Here is a 17,419-nt window from a genome sequence, read left to right as displayed (position 1 = left end):
GCCTGACAATAACGTTAACGTTTCATGTAACGTTGGTTCATTTCATCACGTTTATGTTAATTTGATGTATAGAGATTCAGCTGATGGTAAACTGAATATTCCTGAAAATAGATGAAAAAACCTCCACTCATATTATACGATGCCATGCTGTAGCAAATGACATGACACTCTATGTATGATGTTACGTTTTATGTCATCGAATGGCGTTAAATTATTTAAATTCTTCGTTAATATTTCGAGTCCTTTCTCTGTAAAGTAGTCTATCGACTTCTGACAAAAGCTGTCTCATCATATTACGATGCTGTACGTTAGAATTCATTTCAAGACGGCATTTCATTAGCTTGATTAATGCATGGAACAAAGTATTTGTACAAGTTCTTTAAAATTTCATTTCGTTTTCCGCTTACAGAAATCCTAAGCACATCCCTCCCGAGGACGATAAAATGAAATATCAGCCTCGCACTTGGGTTTATCTAATTGATAGTTGAAGTTCACTAACATACAATCTCTGCGAAGGCGAGTAACTTTGAGAAGAGGTGACTGATACACACAGGTGGGAGCAGTCAGCCAGCAATTTAATAGTATTCCCGAGTAACATTTTATAAACACAAAATATGCATTCCCTCACCAGGGTACTTAGATTTGTACACCCTCTCCATCACCTCTCAACGTACGAGCTCTATTAAAAGGCAATAGACATAGATAGATAAATAGATAGATAGATATACTTACACACGTAAGAGCATGCACTCGAAGAACTTTAAGAATAACTAAACTTTTACCAAAGAGGTTATTTGTCACTTTATTGTAAATGTACAAAATCTGCCATTTCAGTTGGCCCCTGGATACGAAAATAGTCCTGAAATGCCAAATATAAGATATGGCTAATAAATGACTCAATATGATTTATAAAGAATTTCCGAAAATTATAATTCTAGTGCTGATAGAAACACTTATACATCCACACTTGAGTAGAAAGAGTGACTGGAAATAACAGTAAGCGTTTATGAAAACGTAAATCTACAGATTGCAGTAGACATTCCATACTTATATATCTCCACATGTTTCGAGACCAGCTATACGCAGTAATATTATACAGAAAAAATTACAATAAGATTTTTTAAAAAAACATGAAATTTTCCACTCACTGTTTAAGAGAGTAAGATCAGAGGCTGTAGAAATACAACGATTTTCCGGAAAGGAAATCTGAAGCTGTAAATGATGTGAAATTTATCCGCCACAAAATTTTATGAGAACTTTTGAAGAATGTCACCATCTTTTTAAAAGTAAATATGATTTACCAGAAGCTTATGAATTCTAATTTTTTGTTTAAATGGAGATTGAGGTTCCATTATAAAAGGAAGAATTTAGTGTTAAATATTTTGAGAGGAGTATGTGTAGAATCGACTCCACAGACACCCCTAACGTAGTTCCCGAGGAGATTCAGCATGACACAGTGTGACAAAGCTGGTCCTTTGAAATACAGGCACAACAGAAACAGGAAGAAAGAGAGAAAGTTGTGGTGAAAGAGTACAGCAGAGTTCGCACCACCACCTGCCGAAGTCTCATGGAGCTTTAGTTGTTTTCGTTCAATAAACACCCACAATTCCCAGACTGGTAATCGAAACCGCGATCCTGCGACAATGGGTCATTAAGCCTCCACATTATATTATATACATAATATATATGTTACTGTTATATGTAATGTTCGTTTATTCCATTTGATTATATATACACACATACACCACACACATATAATGCCTACTGACGCATACATACATAAGAACATACGTAAAAATGTATTAGTACATATATTTTGATGGCTGGCTGTCTGAGAGAGAGAGCGAAAGGGAAGTGGAGAGAGTGAATAATATAGGCAGATTGATGAATTATCTTCTGTATATAAATATATTATTTCATATTGCGAAATGAAAACTCTTATTTCTCAATCATATATTTTATTATAAATAACAAAAACGTAGATCATATTATTGGAAAGACCAAAGCTTTATATGATTATGGCAAAACGAAAGAGGAAGCTGATGTGTTATTTTCTTTCTACAGAAACTAAAATAGAATCGTAGACTTCCTTAGAAGAATCAAATATCTTGGAGAATGCGAAGAAATAAAAGACGTTGTAGCTTCCATTTTCCAAATGAACATGGAAGTAATAAGAAAGAAAAGAAAAAGACCCTTGGTTATATTGGATTTGGATAAAATTGTTTTACTTTATTCAGATATAAGATATTAATTTTTTATAATGTTCTCAAAATATGTCTGACATCTAAGTTTATATATGTGTATATATGTCATATATGTGTGTGTGTGTGTGTGTTTGTGTGTGTGTGTGTGTGTGTGTATACATATCTAAATATATAGACGGATAAATAGGAGAGATAGGTAGATAGAGAGAGAGAGAGAAATACAGAAAAAAGTGTTTGTATATAAATTATGGAATAGCATAGAAGAGGAAACTGCATAAAAATGTATGTATGATAAAACCGTTATAGAAAATAGAACAGAAACAAAGAACTTAGTTTATATTTACAGCCAAGAAGTACAGTTTTGAAACAAATGTACTACGGCTAATCTCTTCTGGAAAATAAAAACGAATCACGTGATCTTTGGTTGTCTATCTATAATCTCAGTATTCTCTCTCTCTCTTACTCTGTGTGTGTGTGTGTGTGTGTGTGTGTATATATATATATATATATATATATATATATATATATATACACACACACACACACACGCACGCACGCACGCACGCACGCACGCACGCACGCACGCACGCACGCACGCACGCACGCACGCACGCACGCACGCACGCACGCACGCACGCACGCACGCACGCACGCACGCACGCACGCACGCACGCGCGCGCGCGCGACGCCTTAAGCATGCATCAACCTACTTAGAAATGAGAGCTAAAGTTTCAATTCAACTGCCAGAAGGCACTAATTGAGATCTTAGCTCTCATTTCTGAATAAGTTGATGTTCACTGCATCCCTATGGCTTCCTGCTAATTTTATAACTTATTAGGGTATTAAACATGTGAACCGCCCATGTTACCGCTGTAAAAATTATCAATTAAAAATATTTGCCATAGACGGTATTAACTATAGTTACATCTTATTTCGAAGTTAAGCATTCGAATGTTTTTGCTTATATATATATATATATATATAAAGATTTTTTGGAATGGCTGTTGACTGTTCAGTAGTTCATCCACCCTTTGACAGGTCTTATTTTTCATCCCACTGGGTGTCCAACAACACCCTCCTCACCACGCAAGCCTGGTGGTGTTGCCAGTTTAGTCGCCGATGACCTGACCATCAACAGGTTGTACTGCATTACCTGTTGCCAGCAGCAACTCAGCTGAAAGATGTTGAATGAAACTCTGGATATACCTGGATTATAATTTCGAATTCTGGATCACTCCTCAATTCTCTTCAGCAGGTTTTACTAAATACCCAGTGTTAAAATCATGCACGCCTCGCCGTGTCCGTTAAGCGTTGAACAGGCTCGTACGAAATTCAAAACAATTTGAGTGCATCAATATACGATGAGTAAATACGCGAATGGATATTCACAGAGATATTATTATTATTATCAGTAAATATATAAATAACAATAATATTAGTGGCCACCAAGCAGTAACGCCGTTATATGGCAAATCAATAACATTTTATAATTAATATGTACTTGTATGTATATATATATATATATATATATATATATATATATATATATAGTTACATATATAGAGATGTATGTGCGTGTGTATATATATCTATATATAAACATATATACATATATATGCACTAAAGATTGGCAAACACGTATCTATATACATTTAATAACGCACTAACGGGAACTTTTGAAAAATATAAAATTCGCTGACTCATCGTAAAATAGATTTGCCATATTGATTTTTGGGGGAAAAAGCTGGCTGTAAAAGTAATTACTTAGCTAATGTTTTTGTTGTCTTGAATAAAAAATATATTTGTTATAATTGGCACAGGTGAGAAGCTGACACGATATATCATAGAGAAATGGCTGGACACTAAATGATCAGATTTCGTAGTAAAAATGAGTCGCAAGATGTCCGATATTTTATCGTAATTTTAGTAATTATTTTGACCAAATTGATTATATATTACACAATATTATTTGATATATTCCGATAGTGTTTTATGAGAAATAAGTGCATAATTGCAATCATTAGTACACTGTCTGCTGAACCTGATCTTAGTTTGTACAAACCCCGTCCAACCTCAAACATACAGTCTAATTGTAGTCCTATATTTTTCGTAGAGATTCACGTCTGATGAATAAGTTACAAATTTCCCCAAATATAGTACCATTACCACTATATATATATATATATATATATATATATATATATATATATATATATATATATATATATATATATATATATATATATATATATATATATATATATATATATATATATATATATATATATATATCTGTATATATATATCACACACACAAACATACATATACTTGAGTATACGTAATATATAAAAACATGTGTTAGTATAAATATATATATAGAGAGAGAATAACATACATGTGTGTATGTATATATATATATATATACATACAGTAACACATGTAGAAATATGTATACATACACGCTGATGCTATAGCACTTCGATTGGGGACTAAAACAACAGTTCAAAGTCCAAGTGGCTACTTCATTGGAAGAAATACTGGAAAAATTCCCGGATCCAGTAAAGACGGTGCACCAACTTGGCATCAGCCTCCGGGTGAAATCCATAAAAGATTTTAAAAAATAAGATATGTATATATATATATATATATATATATACACACACACACACACACACACACACACACACACACACACACACACACACACACACACACACACACACACACACACACAGTTGAAATTTACAGAAAAACAAAAGACGAAGACAGGTTCATAAACAACAAACAGATGTATTAGTTTGACGCTCGGGAAGGTGAGAAAGTCTTACGCTCTGTAACAGAAAGGAACCAACTATGGTTTTTGTGGCCTTTATCAGATCATATCACTCAAAAATGATTTAAAATATTCCCTTCTTAAGACTCATGCCATGTTTATAAAAGTATACAGATCTAAAATGTTTAATGCAATTTCTCCTATTTTATAGCGGCAGGGTGTGATTTCTGAGGTGCAGACTTGGCGGTGTGGATTCGAATTCAACCGCACTGCGTGATACCTGCATAATCTCGGGCCAAATAACGCCTTGTGGTTGGATTTCGTAGGCGGAGACCAAATGGTGCTCGTGGTATAGATATATGTGTGTGCGTGAGCGCCCGCACAAGTGTCAGTTGTAATATATTTAGCTGCTATTTCAACATTACCGAGCCAACACATTGAACCTTTCTCTTCGATATGCGGTTTTATCTCATCGGAGAGACGTTAGGGCATGTTAATTTCGTACCCTTTTATTAGTCATTCATTTAATTACTTTGCATGTTATGCTCGGTGTAAATCCCGTGTGACTATTTCATTATGGTGGGTTACCTGTGTGGAATTTGACTTAACATATTCTATTGCAAGATCAAATTGCACTTTCTTTGTAAAGAAGAGAATTATAGCTGGAATTTACTCTTCCGTGATGATTAAATAAAATTCGTTATTTTTTTGTTGTCTTCTTATCTAATTTAGTGTTTCCATTATTCTAGAAGGATCCAATTTGCATTCATTCTTCTGCTTCATATCAAAGTATTTTGCTTGCATCAGTTTTAATGAATACCTGCTTGAAATCACGGTGTACAAATATATAAGGCACACAAGGGAATTCTAACTTGTTCATCTTCCTGATAGAAATTTCAGCTACAATTCCCTCATTTCATACAAAGTTCATTTAAAGAACAGAAACAAACTGGGAAGTTACTTCTACATATGTCTCAATAATTTGCTGTTCAATAAGAAAATACCATTACTGTATGTTTCACTCAAGCAAATACGTACTTGTTGATGTTCTTATTGATGTGTCTACAAGTGTGAATTTTCCTCTTAATTCATACAAGGTTAATATTTAAAAGAATACATACAACTTATGAAAGACTTCCGTGCATGTATCGATGAATTTACGCTGGTCATAGCGGGAAGGCAACGAATATATGTCTGCTCAACAAACAATCATTTTCAATCATGACACTTACGGAATCATCTACAAATGTGCTCCGGCGACAAAAAAGCCAAGTCCACCTGAACAGAGACTAATATTAATGTATATGTGTATGTTTGCACGTATAATAGTATATATCAGTGTTTTACCTGCGCTATTATACGCTAAAGTATTCGTCCATAAAGCCATACAGGATAATATCACAAAGTTCACAAACTCTTTATTATATTTATATTTACAATATAGTATAAACAAAGAGAGGAGAAATAAGAGGAAAAAAGAAATTATTTCACCAACTGACATCCATGAAATTACGATCAATTCGTAGGACAGCGGAATAATCGTAGCCGTATGAATGTCAAGTGGTAAAATAGTTTTTCATTTTATATTGTCTCTTTTTGTTTATATTTTTATACATTACAACGGAAATGATCTTCACCAACTGGACCTACTGGATCGGTCAAATATTTCATCCCTTTCGTTTGTTTTGATATAACATGTGGGTTGTAACCTGATCCATTAAAGGAGCTTTCTTACCAGTATCACTGGATTCATTTACTCTCCATTAAATATATGAGTGTGTGTATTTGTGTATATACATTTGTGTATATACACACACACCTACAGAGAAAGCGAGAGGTGCATGTGTATGAGTGTGGTCTTTGTTCCTGTGTCTATCCCCTGCCACCTTTTGACAACCTGTGTTGTGTTTACATCTACGTGAATTAACGGTTTGGCAAAAATCAACAATAAAATAAGTAACAGCTTTTAAAAGAAATATTGATTAGGATCGATTCATTCGCGTAAAAATTCATGAAGGCGGTTGCCCCAGCGTGGCCACAGTCTAATGACTAAAACAAGCAAAAGAGAAAAATATATTACAAGTCTAATCATGTATTTTGCCTATTAAGTCACACTAAGGTCTTCAATTCTCGCTGCCCTTTTTAGCAACGTAGTCGAAATAGACACTGCTTGACCAATGTGTTTATATCGTCGCAAGCCTGACCAGCTTCTCATTAATACAGATTAATACTATTTTTATACATCATTTATGCTATTTTTATTCATCATTTACTTCAGTGGTTTATCTTCTTTCTTTTAACATCGTTATTTCGTCAGGAAATATTCCCCACTCTATTGAGAGAATTTCCAAATTGGAATTGTCTCTCTCTTTTTCCATTTCATTCTTTTTTCATTTTATTATTATCAGTTTTATGCTATTTTATTTCATTATATCTCATTTTATTTTAGCTTCCATTTTCCTCTGAAATAAACCTTTTTCGTATTGGATACAAGCTGCTGGCAAATTTCTCGTAAGATGAGGGGAAAATAAAACAAAACAAACGCATTGGTTCCTGGTGTCATTTTCTGTGTACATCTTGATATATTAGAGCGTATGTCTTCCATCAATTTGTCGACCAATTTAAGCCGAGAATTTTGAAGCTAATTGCACACATTTCGTATTGTTTAATATACCATAGCTGACGGGATAATTGTGCTGCGTATTGAATTACTGTTTTGTAAGACGCAGCGAAATGTTTGTTATTCTATATTATTACTTTGATTTTCGTTTTCCATCTCAGATTTGTTTTCCTTTCTTAGATGGAGATAACCACACACACACACGCATATATATATATATGTACACACATACACACACACATATATATAAATGTACATATAAAGATCTATAGACATATTTGATACATCCATCTCCACAAACTTTAAACCGGCGCATTCCCATACACATATTTATGTGTGTATGTACATATATATACGTGTGTGTGTGTGTGTGTGTGTGTGTGTGTGTGTGTGTGTGTGTGTGTGTCTACGTTTAAATACTTCAGCACTACAGTGAACTGTGCAAAAAATATACGTCTATGGCTATATGTGTACGTGAACTAATCTTTTCCATTTGTTTGGCTGATGTAAACGATCATAGAAATATCAAAGGCATGCATATACCTTTGCACACACACACACACACACACACACACACATGCAAGTACATAAATATACATACACATACATGCGCACGCATATATGTATACATATATGCATGTATTATACATACATAAACTTGCATACATAAATATATATGTATATGCACACACAAACACACAGACATTCACAAACATTTTTGCCTTATTTACTTCATATTTGTAGCTCGAGGAATGAAATTTTATATTTTAATACTGTGAATCTAATATCTTTGGCAGCTGGAGATATATGGAATATAGTAAGGTTTTCAACAAAATAATAGCTTTCACTCTTTGATTCCTGGAGTTATTATTTTTGTGCAAGTCAAGGTCAGTCATGATTGAGTAAACGAAGAAGAGGTATCAACCAGCCCTCACCATTTCGTATTAATTTTCGACATCTAGGAATAACATGAGTTTACCTGCTTTAAAGATTGCCGTAAGTGAGGAATATATATATATATATATATATATACAAACGTATGTATATGCAAATATATATATATTCGTAGAAACATGTGTGTGTGTGTGTGTGTATATATATATATATATATATATATAAGGGTTATGACTTTCTCCCAACCTCATAACCCTATACTGTAATTCGATGAATAATTTTATAAAAGCCGGGAAACTAGGATTTATTTTGCTTTATTTGAAAACAAATTACCCCCAACCTCAGAAATCGATCACCATTTGTGACCCAAATCATGCAAAATCCTAGTGAGATTCATAACTCCCACTCACGTGTTTACCTAACTTGGTGTGCTGACTTTGTGCAATGTTTGTAATGGCCTCTGTCTTATAATACCCTAGTTTTGAATCTTTACAGAGAGCAATTTCACTTCAGAAATCTTTAAAATGTATAAATAGACTTTTATTCCACATCTCCCTTGCATTTACAAGGATTTAGGCTGCGGAAATACTGAAGTATGAATCTAGTGCCACCTAGTGATAAGAGAAAAAGAAACCCCACAATTCCGAAACTACTTCAACTAGGAAGCTCATAGTTGCGTTTTTTCATTCACTTGCATGGTTGGTGTATTGGAGGGATGGCTGTTATTTCTCCTATTCGATGAGGGAGAGATAAAAAGACAGAGGGAGAGAGAGACTGATTGAGGATAGATCGATATACACACGCTTATTCACACGTGCCCTGAGACACTCACACACCCACGCATCTTCACAAATATATAATTTGTGTGCCTGCCTGTTGTTGTAAATCTTTGTGTGTTTTTGTTTTTGTAACTTATTGATTACATGTTAAACAAGATGCTCAGCCTTCATTCATCATCGGGGAATGTAGCTTTGTGCTGGAGATACTGATGTCGCAAGAGACTGTCTTTGGGTTTTAAATCCTGAAGCTTTAACACATTTCCAAAGATGGATTGGTGGATTTGGTCAAATCACTGCTCAGCTTTCATTTCGACACACAGCTCTACAACATTACTTCCAAAGCAGTACATAAATCTTATATATCAATAGGTATATATTGTCAACGACAGCAGTCTGGCCGGATCATTAGCATGCCGGGAAAGTGGTGAGCAGCATTTTGTCCGTCTTAATGAACTGAGTTCAAACTCCGCCGAGCTCGAGGTTACCTTTTATCGACTTCGGGGTCGATAAAATAGCTACCAGATGAGAACTGGGGTCAATGTAATCGATTCTAACACCCACTCGAATTTGCTCCCCTTGCACCAAAATTTGAAACCAATGTGTATGTTTAGTGGATATCTAATCATTACAACATCCATATGAATATTCCTATACAGCTGTGTGTATGCTTGTGCAACTGAGTGTGTATATGTGTGTGTGTGTGGATATGGTTGTGTGTAAATGGACAGATTATTGATATATATGCAAACATATGAACTGTCTCAGTCGGTTAATTAAAATAGAAATACACACGGATTCGCATACAACCACGTACAACTCACGAACGTTTACATCCCGTTTCCCACGCTTTTACAGAAAATTTTCACTTCAATGCTTTTACATTTTGATGCGTTTTCATATATCGGTTTTGCTATTGTGTCACAAATGCAATTAAAACCGCCGGCTCCAGATATCCCAGTTCAGAAATTATAGGATGAAGTTAAGAGGAATGCAGTTCAGATCAATTGTTTACATTAGTGAACCGGAATAATTAGTGTTTCAGTTCACTACGGTCGTGCCAAGGTGATGTCTTGCTCATCGTAGTTGATTATCTATCATTTAACATGATGCTTTTCTAATTAGCTTCGTTGAGTTTTCTGATAACGTAAAGCAACGTAGTTTTACATCTATCTATCCATCCATCTACCTATCTATCTATCCCTCTCTCTCTATCCACCTATTTATCTACATACATACATACATACATACAAACATATTTCGAAGAAGCAACACAGTGACTAAAGGAGCAAAGGTTTTGTGCTTTAGCACATATCAACTAGCAACACTCCCGGACTCTTTCCCCCACACTTGCTTTTGCTGAATATTAATAAAAATATAGGTATACTCATATTTTCTCTTCTATTTTACCTGTTTACCTCATCGTACCTTTAGATATATATATTCATAAATATAATATGCATTGTGGTAGTGGATAGCGATTTTCTTCACTACTTCATGGAGTGACGGCCTTGCCTGACTCGAGTCCCGGGCTCAGCTGGCTCCGGCTGACAGTACCCAGGACGGGCCCCTATTTAGGGTTACGGAAAGGAGGCAACCTTCAAAGAAATCCGGAGTAGAGCCCCGTAGGCGGTTTAGTGTTTGACTCGACACTCTTCCGGCAGCTCCGGCAACCAGGCTGGTGCCAAACGTAATGCTCTGCACTTCTTTGGGCGACGTCAGCAAGGTCGAGAGAGGAATCCTGACGATTGGGCTACCCAGAATTTTCTTACATCCAGCCAAGGCCTGCGCAAAACCGGAGAGGACGTGAAATGTAAAAACCAGACTGGATTAGTTTATGCGCAACTCTATTGTCTCCCGAGACAAAAGGATGCCAACAATATAATACGCATGTATACATCTATATGTATGTATATATATGTATGTATATTCTTTTACTTGTTTCAACCATTTGAATGCAGCCATGCTGGAGCACCACCTTTAGTCGAACAAATCGACCGCACGAATTATTCTTTGTAAGCCTAGTACTTATTCTACCATATCTTTCGCCGAACCGCCAGGTTACAAGGACATAAGCACACCAATATCGGTTTCCAAGCAACGGTGGACACACACACACATACACGCAATACTTACATAAAACTAGAGAAGAATTTATACAGTATACGTAGATTAATTACAAAACCTCAGAAATGAAAGTTTTTCAGCCTTTTTTCTGTATTGTCGCTTTTCATCGCCATCTGATGCTTATGCCAATGCTACATCACGTTGTGTATAGACGTATTGGAATTGCAAAAGACTCCCGCTAATAATTCATTTGGTTATGAAGATAAAAATAAGGATATTAGTAAGGTAGCGATAAAGGAATTACGAAATAGATGAGCATACATTTAGGAAAACAAAATAAATAAATGAGGAATGATAATCCGGAAAAGGAATTACGGATTAGAAAAATATAAGAGTGAAAAGGAAACGAAATCAAGAGAATGGGAAGACATTCACCGAAAGAGGAAAAGGAAAGAATTCCGCGTTCGTGTTTATATTTATATTATATGAAAAGCTTAGAAATATTAAATACACTTTCAGAAAGAATAAAAAATGCATCCATGTAACTGTTGGAAAAATTAGAAATACAACAGATACGCATGCATGCATACGTACATAGGAACACATACGAAGTTATGCTGAAAAGTTCCTGGGTTTGGCTAAAAGAAAATACAGTCAGTTATGATTTAATTCATCATATTCCTCTCTCAGATTCAGACACATATTGCAGTAGCCCGTCAGTTTTTCTAAGCCCTGTAAACGACCTCGGGAGGTTGGGCCCCCAACCAGGTTTTCGTTAGACCCTTAAAGCAGGGAAATTTATATATACTTCTAAGATAGACCTTTCCCTGGATTTTTGTGTCAAAAGGCAAAGGATGTTTTTTGTTTTTTTTACCATCATTGTAGTAACTCACGTGTCATTCGCCTATAAGAGCATCGGGAGGACGATGCCTCTGAATGGCTTGCCCTGCGTTGCTTCGTGTGTGTGTGCATAATTTTCAGATTTTATCTACTTGACAACCTGCACTATTGGAATCTAGTATATCTTGGGGTTTAAAAGTGTCTTGTAAATGAAGTTTATCGTTGGAAATTTTAAGAAAACTCTTATGTATGGAAATATCTATCTAAATACGTGAAGAAATGTGAAAAAAAGCCCGAATAAAATAAAGAACAAATAATTGTTGCTACACATTTGGAAGGGACGTCTTTTAATATTATTAAGTTTCGACTGTTTTCGTGAAAGTTGCAGCCGATGTTGGCCATGTTAAAATGGCTAGATCGTTTCCTTGACAAACAAACGTAAGAAGAAAGAAAATAACAATAAACCTCAATAAACAACTTTTTTTTTTTAATTTTTTTTAGCAATAGAAATTACACAGATCATTTTTTGACAAAACATTACTCTAAACACCACCTAGGAATTTTAGCGTTATGTTATTGAGAATTATAAAATATTAACATAGCAGACATTTACCTGAGGGATACCAAGTAATATAAGCAATTTTCTTAATCAAATGAATGCAAATGTAACAGCATATAAGGAGACAAAATGTTATCCAATACAATAAACCAGTTGGTGATTATATCGCTAGGACTGACGATTGGATAACGGTGAAATTATAATTAGATATTGTTTGCAGTCGCATACAGGTGGAGAGCAAGAGGCAAAATAAACAAACATATCCCGTCCTACTAAATGAAGGAAAAATATTATTGTTTACTATGAGAGATGAGTGATGCTGTTGTAGAATATATATTGAATGGGATCTGTAGTTTGAGTTAGGCCACTATGAATTAAAGGGAGGGGGAACGAAATTCAAGAGTGATGACCATTTTTCAAATGTCGAACGTTAGGATATCTCTGATGCAAAAGCGAAAACATTTATGAAATTATATCCTTTGCAACATGTTACACAATTGTCGTCTTCATCAGAACCTATGATATATTCATCTTCACTTAAACGCGGATATTCTGTTAGAGTGAACTCTACTCCAGCAGATATGAGTGAATCTCTCATATTGGGCTTTGGCGCAAAATGCTCTCATGTTTTGAATATTGCATCTAAAGCCAATATGTTTTTTCTCTCATGGTATCTACAACAGTTTAGTTTGTTCTGAGCATCCACGTTAAAGTAAGGATAGAATATTATCTCTCGGCTTTAATACTGCCTCTGTCGCTAATATATATTTCCTATGATACATAGTCGAGCTCATCTATAGTTTTAATATCGTTGAATCCAACAATAATTATTAGTTACTAACTGTGTTACTGAATTGTGTTAATTATCATTTGTTCTATAGTTATTACGTGATAGTAATTTCGTCGGAACGCTTCGAGTATTCCAATTCCATGCCAACGCAAAGGGTTCCCTTTCCTAATTCCATAATGATGTCAACAACACTCTTTCTGATTTCCTTATCAATATTGACAGTTATACGCCTGCGTATCACAGCTACACGTGTGTAATGAACAATATTATCTGAATGCATATGTCATTTATCTTCAGTATCCTCGCTTCCAATGTCGACATTTATTCATATTGTTTAGCAGACATGATTCCTTTACGGAATATATTTGCGGATACAGTTTGTTGTTCTGCAGATGAAGCAAGCGTAGACGCCGAGTCCAGCGTTCCGTTTTACTTTCTGTTGTAGTCAATTTCTATATCGTATTTTTGGCTGCTTCACGTATTTTAGTTGTTGATATTCATTTTCTTTATGCTGAATCGGTTATGGCTGAAGAAATCTGTTATGCAAGCCATCCTCTTACTGTTTCCATTCAACATGATGTTATATAGTTTCTATCATTCCTTTTTCGAGACAGTAACACAGGAATTGAAGACTCTATCGTTTCTGCCGTCAATATAGAGAAAGCATAGACACCTAAGCGTGCATATATTTACCTACGTATGTAGAATTATACAAACACACAAATGTATGCATGTATATACGTACATACATACATACACAAATAAAGAAACATTACGTACAGATTTGCTTAGAAATATACAGCCCAATATTTATATATGTAGATATGTATGTACTCAAGCATACACGTCCGTGTATATGTAAAATTATGCACGTTTGTATGAATGTATATATATGAGTGCGTGTGTGTTTGCTTGTGCGTTTGTTTGCGCATGCGCCCGCGTGTGCGCGCGTCCGCTAATCTAATTGTTTAGGCCGTTTGTTTATAAATGCAAACAGAAATATACCAACAGTTATCGGAATATATGAATGCAGACGTGATTGTGAATAATGGTATACTTCTCATTCATAAATACCTTTGCGATTATTTCTATTAAGTTGAAATGAAATTAATGTCATGCTTCATTTGGAACCAGGTAACATATTTCCAGGTATCTACATGAATATTTTCAATCATCACACTTTGTAACGTAGCTGCGTTATACATATTCCCTCAGCCATTACATAACGCCGAAATACATTACATATTCATTATACTGCACGAATGCACCTGAATATAGGCACGTATATATACATAGGTGTCTCTGAATGTTTGTGTGTGTGCGTGTAATTGTGGGTGGGTGCATATATATATATATATATATATATATATATATATATATATATATATTCTTACACTTATGTATGAAGGAGTTTATTTACGTATGTTTGTTTCTTGGCAGCTTTGTTTTTATTTATAAATGATATCGACGCTGTTCTAGCAATCCAAAATGGATGATGATGTATAGTGTGGACTAATATAGAAACAGTTATCTCTATTTATATGTACACTGTTAACGTATTAGATCCATAGGTGTGAAATTAAAATATTAAATGATTTGATTGTAAACAAGGTGTCAGCATGGAATATGTGATGCAGTAGCTTAGTGTGACAACTCACAGACATATCCTAGAAACTTAAATTTTATCGTCTAAAGAATACCATAATAGATATTGTATTTATATGTACTGTATGACAAATCACTTTCTAATTATGAGCTAGAAATAAAATAAAACTCGTAACTTCTTTAAATCTCTTCGGACTGCTTCACAAAAGAAGGCATCGAAGAAATGAGGACTTGAAGATATGTTAGACATTGCTTTTCAGTTCACTCTAGGCAAGTTTCATAAATTAATAACACGAGGTTTTATCGCCTATACCTTCTTTTTTTTTATAAATAGATCAGATGATCAAAATAGGGATCCTTTTATTTAAATGTTCTGTCCATTCTCATTCTCTACCGGTTAATTATTTGTGCAGATATTTTTAACCCGCACATGCCTTCCATCTGGGTCCTGCATGAGTCGAGGGACGTCTTCTTAAAAATTTCTAGCTATTAACCACTTTCAAGCAATTAATTGGTTTTCACTCGCCAAATATTATTCCTATGTTGATACGTTAGTAAATGTATAATAATAATTAATATTGTAGCCTTTCCTAAAAATAAAAAAAAGGAAGGTCAGTTTGTAAAGATACGATGTAGCACTCCATCATATTCCGGAATGTTTTGCTTCCATAAATGACTCGCGGTCTCTGCTGCACTATCTTCAACATTACAGTGTACTATCTGAGTTTTAAATCTAGTCCATGATACCATACATTTTCCATACTGGGAATTGAACCCACGCCCTGCATTCGACCATCCGTTTGATTCAGCATTAGATATCCGTTTAAAATTAACATGCACACACGTCCACCGAAATTATGCGCTATGTGACAGACAGATTCTGCAGTGAGTTATGTGTTTGCGAAGTAGGTCAGTCCTCCAAGCAATTAAATTTATGCAACATTTCTATAAAGTGTTCTATGAACTAATTATTGCCAACGCAGACCACATCAATTTCCACTATCAATGTTTTAACCTATCAGGAAATTATGATAGTTCTCTACTAAAATAGACCGAGATCTTGTCTACATAAATTAGAATTTCTCATTAAATTCTTTGAATTAGAAACTTCTTCCTCCGTTATTTTCATTTTTATATCTTAATGGGTTCTGCCATTTTTTTCCGAACAAATAAATTATTTCTTTATTCTGACAGACAGACATAACTCTGGACACTTTCTTTTAGATTTGCTTTGGGTTATTATCATTATATATATTTTTTTTCATTCTATTTCATTTTTAAAATATTTTCCACCAGTCTGTTAATATTACCTTCCTTTCTTTAAAAAAATACTTGTTGTTTTCCGTATGATTTATTTCTGCTTTATTTTTCGAAGCCAATGTTTGTATAGTCAAGGCGTTGATATTTATGTCAGAACTACTGTGCTATTGATATTTTATCCCGAAACTGCCAGTAAATTGACTCTTTTCACCGAATCATTTATTTTTGTGTTCTACAGTCAGTGGCGAAAGCGAAAGGTTCCACCTTTTGTAGCCCAACTCATTTGTATAAAAAGGAAACCATTTGTGCCATGCATATGTAACATTGTGTCCTGGCAATAAGTACTGAAAATCTTGCAAATAAAATTAAGGCGTGGAATATAACAGGTGGGGATAGGACCTATTTTAGATATCCAGTGGAACATAGTTGATAATAATTTTATTGATGTCAGAAGGTTGAAATTACAAAATTTACCACGTTGAGTTGGGAAATTAATAAGTAAAATTATGCGACTAAATACAGATATATATATATATATATATATCTTAGAATATATTTATGACCATAGACGTATATCAATATACACAGAAAAACGTTGAGCAAAAGCGCTTAGCGGAATTTTGTCCGTCATTGTGTTCTGAGTTCAAATTCCATCGAAGTCGACTTCGTTTTTTCCATCCTTTCGGAGTCTACAAACTAAACATTGATTCGATGTAATCGATTCCTGCCACCCCTTGAGCGAAAATTTGAAACCAGTATAAACAGAAAATATCATTCCTCAATCGTAAAGTCTCGACTCCGTCGCACAATATGCTAGAAATAGCAACCGAATCTCTCCGAAAACAGTATTCTTTTAAAATAAGAAGTCTTTTGACATGAACGAGTCGCAACGGAAGTTGTGGGTCGGCAATGACAAAAGCCCTTTGATCGTATGCCTGGACAGATAAGTTGATCCGGGGTTAAAGAAAGCCATCACAAGCAACAAGTAAACATCGCAAACCAACTGAAAACTTCAGTATGATTACTCGAC

Source organism: Octopus bimaculoides, chromosome 23 (genome assembly GCF_046866305.1).
Source record: "Octopus bimaculoides isolate indiv1 chromosome 23, ASM4686630v1, whole genome shotgun sequence".
Taxonomy (NCBI): Eukaryota; Metazoa; Mollusca; class Cephalopoda; order Octopoda; family Octopodidae; genus Octopus; species Octopus bimaculoides.
The sequence above is the reverse complement of the archived record's forward strand: the minus strand, read 5'-3'. Positions refer to the sequence as shown.